This window comes from Spinacia oleracea, chromosome 5 (assembly GCF_020520425.1).
Source record: "Spinacia oleracea cultivar Varoflay chromosome 5, BTI_SOV_V1, whole genome shotgun sequence".
In the NCBI taxonomy this organism is placed as follows: Eukaryota; Viridiplantae; Streptophyta; class Magnoliopsida; order Caryophyllales; family Amaranthaceae; genus Spinacia; species Spinacia oleracea.
In genome coordinates, this window is record NC_079491.1 from 110,305,366 (window position 1) to 110,317,037 (window position 11,672).

The 11,672-nt window shown below is 39.7% G+C and overlaps 1 long non-coding RNA gene across 1 annotated transcript; it reads left to right on the forward strand.

Annotated features, from left to right (window-relative positions):
• The first annotated feature begins 593 nt into the window (after nt 1-593).
• LOC110783818 (uncharacterized) lies at nt 594-4,986 on the forward strand. Its single transcript, XR_008921280.1, has 5 exons — nt 594-837; nt 2,532-2,686; nt 3,944-4,102; nt 4,198-4,246; nt 4,720-4,986. It is a non-coding gene; the product is annotated as an uncharacterized lncRNA (long non-coding RNA).
• The last annotated feature ends 6,686 nt before the right edge of the window (nt 4,987-11,672 follow it).

Genomic DNA, 11,672 nt, shown 5'->3' on the forward strand with positions numbered 1-11,672 from the left:
ACACAAGAAAAAAAAAGCACAAACTTTAATTCATCAGCGATTTTTATGCATTGATCAACCCATCTTTTCCCTAATTAGTAATTGTGTATTCATAACCGTGCCATATAATTATCTTGCAGGAACAAACACTTGGGACAGATTTGAGTTGCGTGCCCACAAGAGAGTCATCGACCTCTTCAGCTCCCCTGATGTGGTGAAGCAGATCACTTCAATCACCATTGAACCTGGTGTTGAGGTTACAATTGCAGACTCTTAGATGTCCTGCCAAGTTATGTTTTAGGGCTTTTGTAGTTGTCCCTATATATAGTGGTGCTCCTACTTACTCGGAATTTTGGAGATAACTGAAATTGTTTGTTGGAACAGATATTTTTATTTAGTTATTAATGTTATCATGTTTTCATTGAACATGTGTTATTTCTCCATGTTTTATTAATAGAACTCTCCAGTTTGAGTATGGAAATTTATAAAAAAACCATTTGTATACGATATAATAACACAAATATGTACGAAAATTGATAAACCCGTCCATCGCACGGGCTTCAATACTGGTAAAATAAAATAAGGAATAGGTGTATTAAAAAAAATTCAGTACAGCTTTTTTTATTTTTTGTTCCTCCCCACTGCTTTTCACGATTTTGTTCACCCAAAAGTCCAAAACCCTTAGAGGCCTCTGCGTTCTTTTTCTCTTTCGCCCTCCTCGTCGTCTTTTATCTTCCATCACCGTTCCTTGAAGCAACAAGCGATTGTAGATTGACGTTTCGGAATTGGCTATTGCTGCTCTAGATTGAAGATATCAAAAGTGGCGAAATCCAGTTCTGAATGGGAGAGAAGAACCACGTTAGTTTGTATCTCTTCAAATTTGGGCTTAAATTTCACAATTGTTCTGTTTAAGTTTTAAACCGATTATAATGGATTTTTTTTAATGTTGTTTTGATTTCTGAATTAGGGTTCTTAATTATGGAATTCGGTCAATTGGATTGGGGAATTTGGTTGATTGGGGAATTTGGTTGATTTATTCATGCGTGTATTTGTTGATTCCAATGGGTTATTTCGGCTTATTTATTAAACATTCAATTATTCTGCCGCAGCTTTCTTTCTTTTGTTGTCTGGATCAGTTGGTTGTTTGGTGATGATGTTGAGTTTTAATTCACTGCTCAGTTCTATGCTATTGCTATACTGTTGTTGGTTTTTTTCTCGTTTTGTTTCTTGTTTCTATACTGCTGCTATGTGCTATTCTGCTGCCCTGTTCTATACTACTGCTGTTCTGTTCTATGTTGTTGCACTACTGCTACTCGTTTTCAACTTCATAATATATAAGGAAAAATATGGTAACGGGTTTTGTAAATTTGACCCATGTAAAGAGCATGTTTGAGAGGGAATGTGATGTTGGATATATATAAATTTGTATTGAGCTTTTAACTGTTCACTTGGGAGAGAATCAAGCCTCTTGAAAGCTTGAACGCCGGTTACATTTTTTGTATATTCCAGCTTATTAATCAAAATCACCCATCTTCGTCTTTGTAATTTGCTTATTTGATGTCTACAATATGTTAACTCATAGTAGTAACCTCCATTTACTCTGCTGCTTCATAACATTTTATTATCAGTTCAGTTTATTATCTGTTACTCTAGTTTATTGTCAGTTTATTACTAGTTGCACCATTCTTTTCTTTCCCTTTTTTGGGGAGCGGGGGTGACAGAGGGTTAGCTGCAATGAGCCAGGGATGTGGGGGCTAGGCTGGATGAGATGGAAAGCGCACATGAGGCTGGCGCTGTCCAAACTAAGTTATTCAAATGCCTTTTATGGCTTACAAAGGGAAGCAGCCCTCTATGAGATAAATAGTTAGTTTCCTAGTAACAAGGGAATAATTATATAGAGTAACAACTTAAAAAATAAGTAAGATAATAATGCTAACAAATATTAGGGTGTGGGTATTAACAAAGTGTAGAACTTATAAACATGACCGAACAAAGAATGTTTTTGATCATGGTTGTTTGACGGATGTTTTTCTATTAGTAGACCATTTTGTGATTGTATACGTATAATATATTGTTGTATAAATGTGATGTGAAAAAACTAAAGAGTAAGAGGGGGAGAAAGAATGTGTAGGTATCACTTTATCTTTCACATTTATAATACGATGTCCACTTTGATAGAAGGATTTCATTTTATTGGACAAGTATAAGAAAATTCAGAAAATATATAAGGTTTGAATCATTAACTCGCATATAGCATGACAAAGTTAAAGTAAAAAACCATTAGTTTTACATAAGTAGTTCACACATTATATCTTCCTAAGCTAAAACTACAATTGCTTCTTTTTTTTTGGTTGGACTGGTAGAGCTTCGTGGAGTTAGTTTTCTGTGTGAGTCCAGCTAAAGTTTGGTGGCTAATTTTTTCTTATAAAGCTAAGATTTTTACTTGTGATTATCTAAAAGTCCTGGTTTCATGGCTCATTTCTGTTATGTTTCAATATCTTCTTATATGAACTGAATGCGATGCAATACTCATAGGGTTAATTGCAACTCAGGATTCAAGAGATAAAACAATGATTCAAGAGAGCCTTTTCTGCTCCAGGGACTGAGAAACTTTGCTACCAGATAAGCTTGATTATCTGCAGAACACTCACATGATTAATGGGAGCAATGACATATATTCTCCTTGAGTCCCTTCAATATTTAGAATGTAGGTTTGAATAAAATTCCTTCCAGATCAATAAAGTTGCCTTGTATAACAGGAATATTGGGTCTGAATTTGTAATGGAATGATTAGCATTTCATGTTGTTCCTAATATCTTTTCACTGGAAGTTAGGCTAGTAGTACCTTCTCCCATTGGGTTTAGACTGATAATGTATGAGTTCTCCCTTCTTTTTTCTTTTGGTTTCTTTTTCATAAAATAAAGGGTCTGATAATTGTTATCACTAAGTGATGCAGGTCAGGAAATTAAATTTTCTTTACGGGTTTTGTTTGTTTGCTTTTCCTCTTGTGTCTATGTTTTGTTGGTCTTGTGGCATGGTTGGTCGCTTGTTTGCTGGTTTTGTTGGTCTTGTGGCATGGATGGTCGCTTGTTTGCTGGTTTTGTTGGAGTAAGTGTTTTTCTCGGGATGTCTGTTGGTACTGATTTATTGAAGAAGGAATAAATTAGGTGCCCTAGTCAGTTTACAGCTAGCTATTTCAGGAATTGTGCAATAATTAGTCTGAGAGGACTTCACCGAATTGCTTCATTTAGGAAGGACCTGGTACCAGGTTGAAAGCAGTTTCTCTTGGTGATATAGTTATAGCTTACGTGAATCAGGTTCATTGGTTTCTAAGTGAAGCTTCAAACAAGGATTATATTTGACATATTACACTTTCTGATATGAAATAATTATGCTTGCTTGTGTTTTAGGTTGAGATATTTGGCATTATTTGTCTTTAGTTTTGTTCCCCACTATCTCGAGATCGCGATCTTAGCACTTATATTAGGTTTGTGGCAAGTCAGGTTAGGAATTCCCAACTCCCTGACAGCTCTCGATTCATTGAGTTGCCCAATCTTTCAATTAGAAACACAAGCTCTCATGGACTGGTCCATTACCAAAATAATCCTTGTTCGTTTTTTTTATTAAACCTTGCTGGATTTATTCTACGTTGTAGGCCCTATGGGTGCATTTGACAACAATGCATAGACATTATGTTGCATACTGAATGTCTAAATTGTATCCACTTCAATTTTTTTTACTATAAATATAATGGTTGTCAAATGTCAACTGATATACATTCATGCTAATAATGCACATTGTTGACATTATTACTTAGAATCAACCTCCCTATGTCCTTAGTTTGTGTTTCACATTAGTGTGATACCTTTGAACATCTTTTCTTGTTATAAGCTGTAACCAAATACTAGAATAAGCTGTTGTAGACACATTGCTAATGTAGGATTGGCTATCTTTGAAAATGAAGGGAACGAAGCGCTAGGAAGTTGAAACAGGGAATGTTTTTATCATCCTCTACCTTTCTTTGATGATTTTGTAGCACCAAATCTTTTAGATTTGATGATTTGTTTTCTCCACCATGACTTAGGCAAGAGCCGTATTAGAAGCACCAGAGTTTTGATACGGGGTGAGCAGCTCTTCTCCATTTTAATTCTATCTCTCTTCATCCACCCCTGCTCTATTTCAAAGAGGAAAATAACCATACCTGTCTAATGCGCTTAGGATCCACATGGCATAACGCGCAAGCTAAGGAAACAAAATGGGGGAAGAGGTTTGAACTTTGAACCCTTGGCTTTGTGTTTGCAATTACCAACTTTACCATAATGCCAAATCATTTTATAAAATAAACTTATACTACATATACACCTAAATTTCAAAATTTTAGCTGTGGCAAATGGCAGTAGTAAAAAAAATTAACAATAATTTTTTTTGTCAAAAGATAGTTAGATGTCCTCAAGGCTTCATAATAATACCCAATCAGCAACAACAACTGCATTATAATCAACATTCATAACTTTTCTGCTTTGCTGTTCAGTTCAGTTCTGATCTTCTTTGCTGTTCAGTTCAGTTATATCAGTTGCTGGTTCAGTTCCATTTTGATCTGCTTTGCTCGTTTGTGTTTCTTTCAGTGCAACTTTGTGTGGTTTTCAGCTGTTGTTTTGCAGAATTGATCAGATTATTTCATTTTAATTAAATGCAATAATTTTTTTATTATATATATTGACTATTATTTTCTGTTTACAGGATGGTAGATAGAAGGAGAATGGTAGATAAAAGGATGGCATGAAGGGCATAGATTGAAGTTCTTTCGGACTGATTTGGACAATTAAATTAAATACTAGATAGATTTTAGATTGCTTAAACTATTAGTTCTTTTTGGAGATTCATTAGTTTTCTTAATTGATGTTTTTATATTATAACAATGGTTTTTGTTATTAGAATGATTGTTATGGATATTTTATTTTAATAATAAGTTAAAGTTAATTCGAAAAAAATGTTTTCTATTTGTATTGGTTAGATTATTTGGTATAATATTTTCATTTTAATGAGCTATTAAATAAACACGTATGAAACAGTTGCTATAAGCTTACATTAAAGTGGCGTAATTGTTGTATCAAGAAACGTTGTTATAGAATCACATAAAAATGTCGCAATAGTGTGGCAAGAAACATTGCTATAGGCTCATGTAAAAGTGTCGCAATAGTTGTATCAAGAAACGTTGCTATAGACTCATGTAAAAGCGTCGCAATATCGGTATCAAGAAATGTTGCAATAGACTACAAAATTGTTGCAATATTAGAGCAATAAACGTAGCCATAGACTGTTGGTAGTGCTGCTTTAGATAATAAAAGTGTTAGCCTAGACACTAAAACTGTTGTTTAAAATCCTAAATAATTGTTACTAAAACTTAATAATTGTTGCTTTAGATATAATAAAACTGTTGGCAAAAGTTAAAAGTCGTTGCCTAAGAAAAGCGTTGCTAATAATTATGGCAGCTGTTTTATAATGTTGTTGCCTAAGGCATAATAACTGTTGCCACAGAGTTATAGCAGCGCCACCTATTGGCAACGCCATATAAACTGTTGTTGTAGGTCTATAGCAACATTTAATGGATATTTGCCAACACTTTTAGGCCGTTGCTATAATCCTATTTTGTAGTAGTGAACGAGTTGCAAATCCCGAATACAAGTACAAAATCCAAAATCCCGAATCTTCGGAGTGGCACTTAGAGTCAAGTCTAGGTCTCATTCATTGCATGCATATCATATCATGTGTCGGGAAGTCCAAGTTCTAAGATTGTCTGGTGTGTCCTAACTAGGAGTCCGAAGATCCTGTGGGTTCGCCGAAGAGGGGAGAGGTTGAAAAGAACTCCAGCAGCCCTAGCCTCCCGCATAGCCGGTGTCGAGCAAGCAGCGATATCATCTCCTACAAATCAGACCCCCAGCCCCATTCAAGGAACAGTCCAAATGTCTGCCTCTGATCAACTCGCTCAACTCCTAGCGGCTTTCGCCAGCCTCAGTGCCAATGTGGAGAGCATAAGCAACCGATTGGGTGTCGTAGAACAGGGCGCACCCACTGATAACTTAACCAAGAAGATCGAGAGTCTTGTCAGTAAGGTTACTAATCAAGAGAACAGGGCGCACCCACTGACACCTCAATGGAGGACAACCTCAATGGGAAGGCTAATCTGCCAGACAAATTCTCCGCCAATGACATTCCAAAGTTCAAATCAACTGACAATCCCAAGTACCATCTCAAGAACTTCAGAGCTATAATGGCCATCAAGGGGGTCGAACTCTAGCTATACCCAGTGGTATTCCCTATGTCTCTGGAACCTGTCTGCCAAAAGTGGTACTATTCACTCAAGGAACATCAAACGAATACCTGGGAAGCGGTCGCTCGAGCATTCATGGAGCAATATCAGCCCAACATTCAGCTGCAAACTACTCTAAGGGAACTAGAAGTTCTCAGGCAAGGGCCTCAGGAAGGCTTTACTACTTACCTCAACCGGTGGAGGGAAATGGCATCCCAAATGGTAACCCGGCCATCCGAGAGAGAGTTAGTCAAGATTTTCACCGCCGGTCTCCTTCCAAAGTACAATGCTTACATGAAGTACCTAGGTCTGGAAAGCTTCAAGAGAACCTACGACATCGGGGTCGACATAGAGGATGACCTAATGAAAGCACCCGCAGCCCCAGCTCCACAAACTGAAAAATGGAAGGGGAAGAGACCTGAGACAACCCACAAAGTTCATGAGGTTAACGCCCTAGAGGCTCCTCAAGGTCCAAAATCAAACAACTTCAAAAACAATGCTAACCAGCGCAACTATCAAGGAAGGCCCCAAAGAGTCTTCACAAACCTCGGAATGTCTTACAGTGAGGCATTTGATCGGCTGGTCGAGAAGCAAGTCATAGCACCAATCGGTCCAACACCCGATCCTCCAGTTGACAAAAGATCCAAGAGTTGGGATCCGACAGCTCATTGCAAATACCATCAAGGGAAAGGTCATGACATCGAGGACTGCTACAAGCTCAAACACTTGATCCAGAACATGGTCGACAACAAGACTTTACCCTTACCACCCGGGGCTAAACAAACCCCCTCTGTGTAAGCCATCTCCTATGACTGCGAAGATGAAAAAGAGGAGTTTCCATGCAATCTGATCTCCACAATATGCAAGCCAGGTTACGAGCTTATGGTTCCAAGATTTTGCCATCTACTTCCAAGTGCTCAAAATTGGGTGATCCCCGAGCCTAGGTGTAGACACCTACTTTTATCCCCATTCCCGAAAGGGAAGGTTTGATGATGAGAACATAGATCTCCACTTGGCAACGCATCTCCTATAAAATAACGAATCTCAATCACCCTTTTATTTCAGTCAAAACTGCTATTTATAGAAACCTGCTAAGAATAGTAATTGCCGTAAAAGGTAGTTGTTAAAAGTGGCAAAGTCATAAAAGATAGAAACCTGTCAGAATTAGGTGTTGCACTCCAACATAAATCCTAAAAGAGATAGAATTTGCATTCCTGGTATAATTCGAAAATAAGAGTTACGTATTAATTAAATTCCTAACGAACCTAGAGTTCGTAACGGGCCCAGACACATTCCGTCATAAGTTAATACACACTAAAAGACTCGAATAAATCTCTCAAAAGCTCCGTGTTCTAAGAGTCCAAATCTGACAAGAACTCGGCCCAGATCACACTTTCAACGCCCAGCCCTGGGTGCTGAAATCTTCGGCGCCCAGCCCTGGGCGCTGAAAATGCCTGGGGCTGTTTTATCTCCGGATTCTTTTTGGATTCGTATCTTAAAATCTATCTTTCCACACACCCTTTTCCTATAAATACAGCCTCAAAACCGACGTGAAAGGAACACACACAATTGCATAACCTGAATATTGACTCTAGCCTTAATCCTAAGCCTCACGCTGCGAAATTGATCCAGCGTTCTGTCGCAATCGACCCAAAAGTCGAACAGAACGCGTCCTGCCCCTTGTAGCTTGATGAATTAGGCCTAAATACTAGAACATTGCTTAGAAACCCGAGATTCGTTAAATAAAAGGAGAAATAGCAAAGCCAAGTGGTTAGTTTATGAGAACCACAACGCACCTCTCAAGGGTGTGTTGTAATGTGTCCCTCATATGATTTAATCGCTTTTATCACCCTTTTATAAAATTGTCAAACTATTAATTTGATTGATCTATCACGCCTAATAAGATAATACCTCGGACAATTGAATTATCATGCTAGGTACCTTAAATCAATCTAAATAAGATAATCACGATCGATTTAGTATTATGTGTTGCATATTGCTAAAATCAATACAGAATAGTTTAATAAGTTTAACGCATGTCCTTTCAATTATTTATGCTGAGCTAGTAAGGATAACCTGCCTCTGGAGTATTATCGATGAGCACTCCTCTCGGTAGCTACAGTCCCCGAACTCTCAATCTCTTCCCTACGGGTGTACGCTGAGCGATCCCCACACCAGGGATCACAAGGGAACCTATGGCCGTCATGGTCGAACATAATTGCACTCCCTTTATGTCACGATAACCGGGTTTTGTCAGTTTTTCTCATTGTCGTTAAACACTGAATGGCAACTCCTATATTACTAGTCGATTGGGTGTAAACTCATAGGAAATCCAATTACACTTGATCTGACGACGTCACGCCCACGAGGGACGAGGTCAGGCATTAGCCTCGTGCTTTTTTCGACCCCCTCACACTAGGGTAACCACCGACATTCAAGAGAACATCTGTCCACTCGCCACCGTGAAGGCTTTAGGATTCTCCGAGTACGATCTCATGCTGAGTGCCCAACAAACTGTCAAACTCCAGGGTGTAATATACAATGTATTGGGAGTCCTTGAGCTTGTTTTCTCCTTTGACACCTATTACGACAATGCTGAGTTCCTGGTAATCGATGTGCCTACTAACTTCGACCTACGTACTATTCGGAGAGCCTTGGTTCGAGGAAATACTAGATGTCCCTCCCTGCCTCACCCTCAAAGGTTCAATCTTCCGAGACACTCTCATCAAGCAAAAGCCGGCTATACGCCAGGAAAAGGATGAGTGTATTCAAGAATATTACCACCGATGTGCAATCTTCGCTCGTACAATTCAGCCTGAGCTACCAGAGGGAAAAATGGTGAGAATGTTTCTCTTAGGGCTCAACACTTCATGCAAGGGCAGCTTTGCTGCATTTCCTTACAGCACATGGAACCAAGTCTGGGATCAAGCCCTGAAAATCTGTGCATGCAGTCCCATCTTCGAGGATTATGACGATTACAATGCAGATGTCTGGGAGTACCCTGCGAACTATCCTTTCGATTAGTGTCTTTGTCCAGGTCCAGAGTCCGTCTTTCAATTTTCGAGTCTAGCAATGAGTCTATGTGTCTAGAACTAGAGTCTTGCATCAATCAAGAGCATCTAAAGGCCGAGCTTCCAGTCAAAACAGTCGATGTATTGATTGTTGATTTCAATAACACTTCAATTTCTACTTACTCTTCGAGTCCTAGTTCGAGATGAAATCCTAATCCACACAACTTTTCTTCACAAGAAACTGACTTTGAATTTCTAAAAGCTATCGAAAATCATGAAAATAGGACGCCCATATTTGAGGAAACAGAAAAAATCAACCTTTCTAACAGCAGTGATTCAAAACTAGTTCAGATTGGTTTAACTCTTTCTCCATCAGAGCGGGACGATCTTATCAAGCTACTTTCAGAGTATGTAGACGTCTTCGCATGGTCCTATCATGATGTGCCAGGGGTTGATCCAAGCATCGGTCAGCATACAATTCCCCTTATTCCAGGGTCAAAGCCCATCAAGCAGAAGCTCCGTCGCATAAAACTGGATGTTTCCCTCAAAATTCAAGAAGAGGTCTCCAAGCAGTTAGAGGCCGGGTTTATTCGAGAAGCAAAATATCCAGAATGGATCGCAAATGTCGTCCCAGTTCCAAAGAAAGACGGCAAAGTACGAATGTGTGTGGACTACAGGGATCTTAACAGGGCCAGCCCTAAAGACAGTTTTCCATTGCTTCACATCGACATCCTGGTCGACAACACCGCAAATCATGCCTTACTCTCTTTTATGGACGGGTACGCAGGCTACAATCAGATTCCCATGGCAGAGGAAGACATGGAGAAAATAACCTTCATCACTCAGTGGGGTACATATTGCTATACAGTTATGCCGTTCGGACTAAAGAACGCAGGAGCAACCTATCAAAGAACAGCAACAGCTATCATGAGCGATATGATTCACAGGAAATAGAGGTATATGACGACGACATGATTGTCAAATCCAAAGAACGGCACAAGCATACCTCAGTACTTCGAAAGTTTTTCAACAGGCTCAGAGAATACAATATGAGGCTCAATCCTCAAAAGTGCGCATTCGGGGTAACGTCAGGCAAGTTGCTCGGATATGTTATCAGCTCTCGAGGCATACAATCAAGGCGATTCTCGAGATGCAACCACTCACGAATGAAAAGGAAATTCGGGGTTTTCTTGGCAGACTACAATATATCAGCAGGTTTATTTCAAGACTCACAATGATTTGTGAACCAGTATTTCGAAAGCTCCGAAAAAGCGAGCCCAAAGTGTGGGATGACGATTGCCAGCATGCATTCGAAACAATCAAAAGCTACCTTTCCAACCCACCAGTACTAAAACCAGCAATCCCATGGATTCCCCTCAGGCTCTACCTCACAACAACAGATTCAGCAGTGGGGGCTATGCTTGCTCAAGAAATTGAAGGCAAGGAGAATGCCGTATACTACATAAGCAAAAACCTGATCGAGTACGAGGCCAAATACACTTAGCTCGAGAAACTCAGCATCACCTTGGTTTGGGCCACAAAGAAACTACGGCACTACATGCTCTCCCATACAATACATGTGATCAGCAAAGCCGATCCTCTCAAATATGTATTCGAGAAACCAGCACTCAACGGACGTTTGTCCAGATGGTTGGTCATGCTAGCAGAATTCGGCCTCAAATACATTCCACAGAAATCTATCAAGGGTTCAGCAGTCTCAGATTTCCTAGCCGACTGTCCTGTCGAGGCAGAAGAGGAAGATTACAACTTACCCGATGAGAAAATCTTAATGACCAGTGATGACAGTTGGTCAATGCATTTCGATGGTGCCTCTAATCAGAACGGATGTGGTGTTGGAGTAATTCTAGTAGCCCCAGACGGCACACACATTCCTATATCAGCAAAACTGCAATTCAACGTCACAAACAATGCGGCAGAATATGAGGCATGCATCATGGGCCTGGAAGCTTCCTTAGCCCTAGGTGTCCAGAAACTTCTAGTGTACGGGGATTCTTCCCTAATCATCAATCAAATTTCCGGCAAATAGAAAGTGAGGAGCGAGAGCCTGGCTCCATACCAGTCTTACCTTGAGCAGTTGTCCGAAAAAATAGAAGAGCTCCGCTATACATACCTCCCGAGAGAGGAGAATCAATTCGCCGATGCACTGGCAAAACTGGCCTCAATGATCAACATTCCAAACGGCATGGCTGAAATGCCACTTACAATTGAAACCCGTCAAGAAGCAGCATATGTCCATGCTATTAACAACGTCGAGCAAGACGAAGATGAACCTTGGTTTACAGACATCCAAAGGTATCTACAAAGTTTGGAGTGTCCCCCACACTTTTCAAGCAAGAATCGAAGGGCTCTAC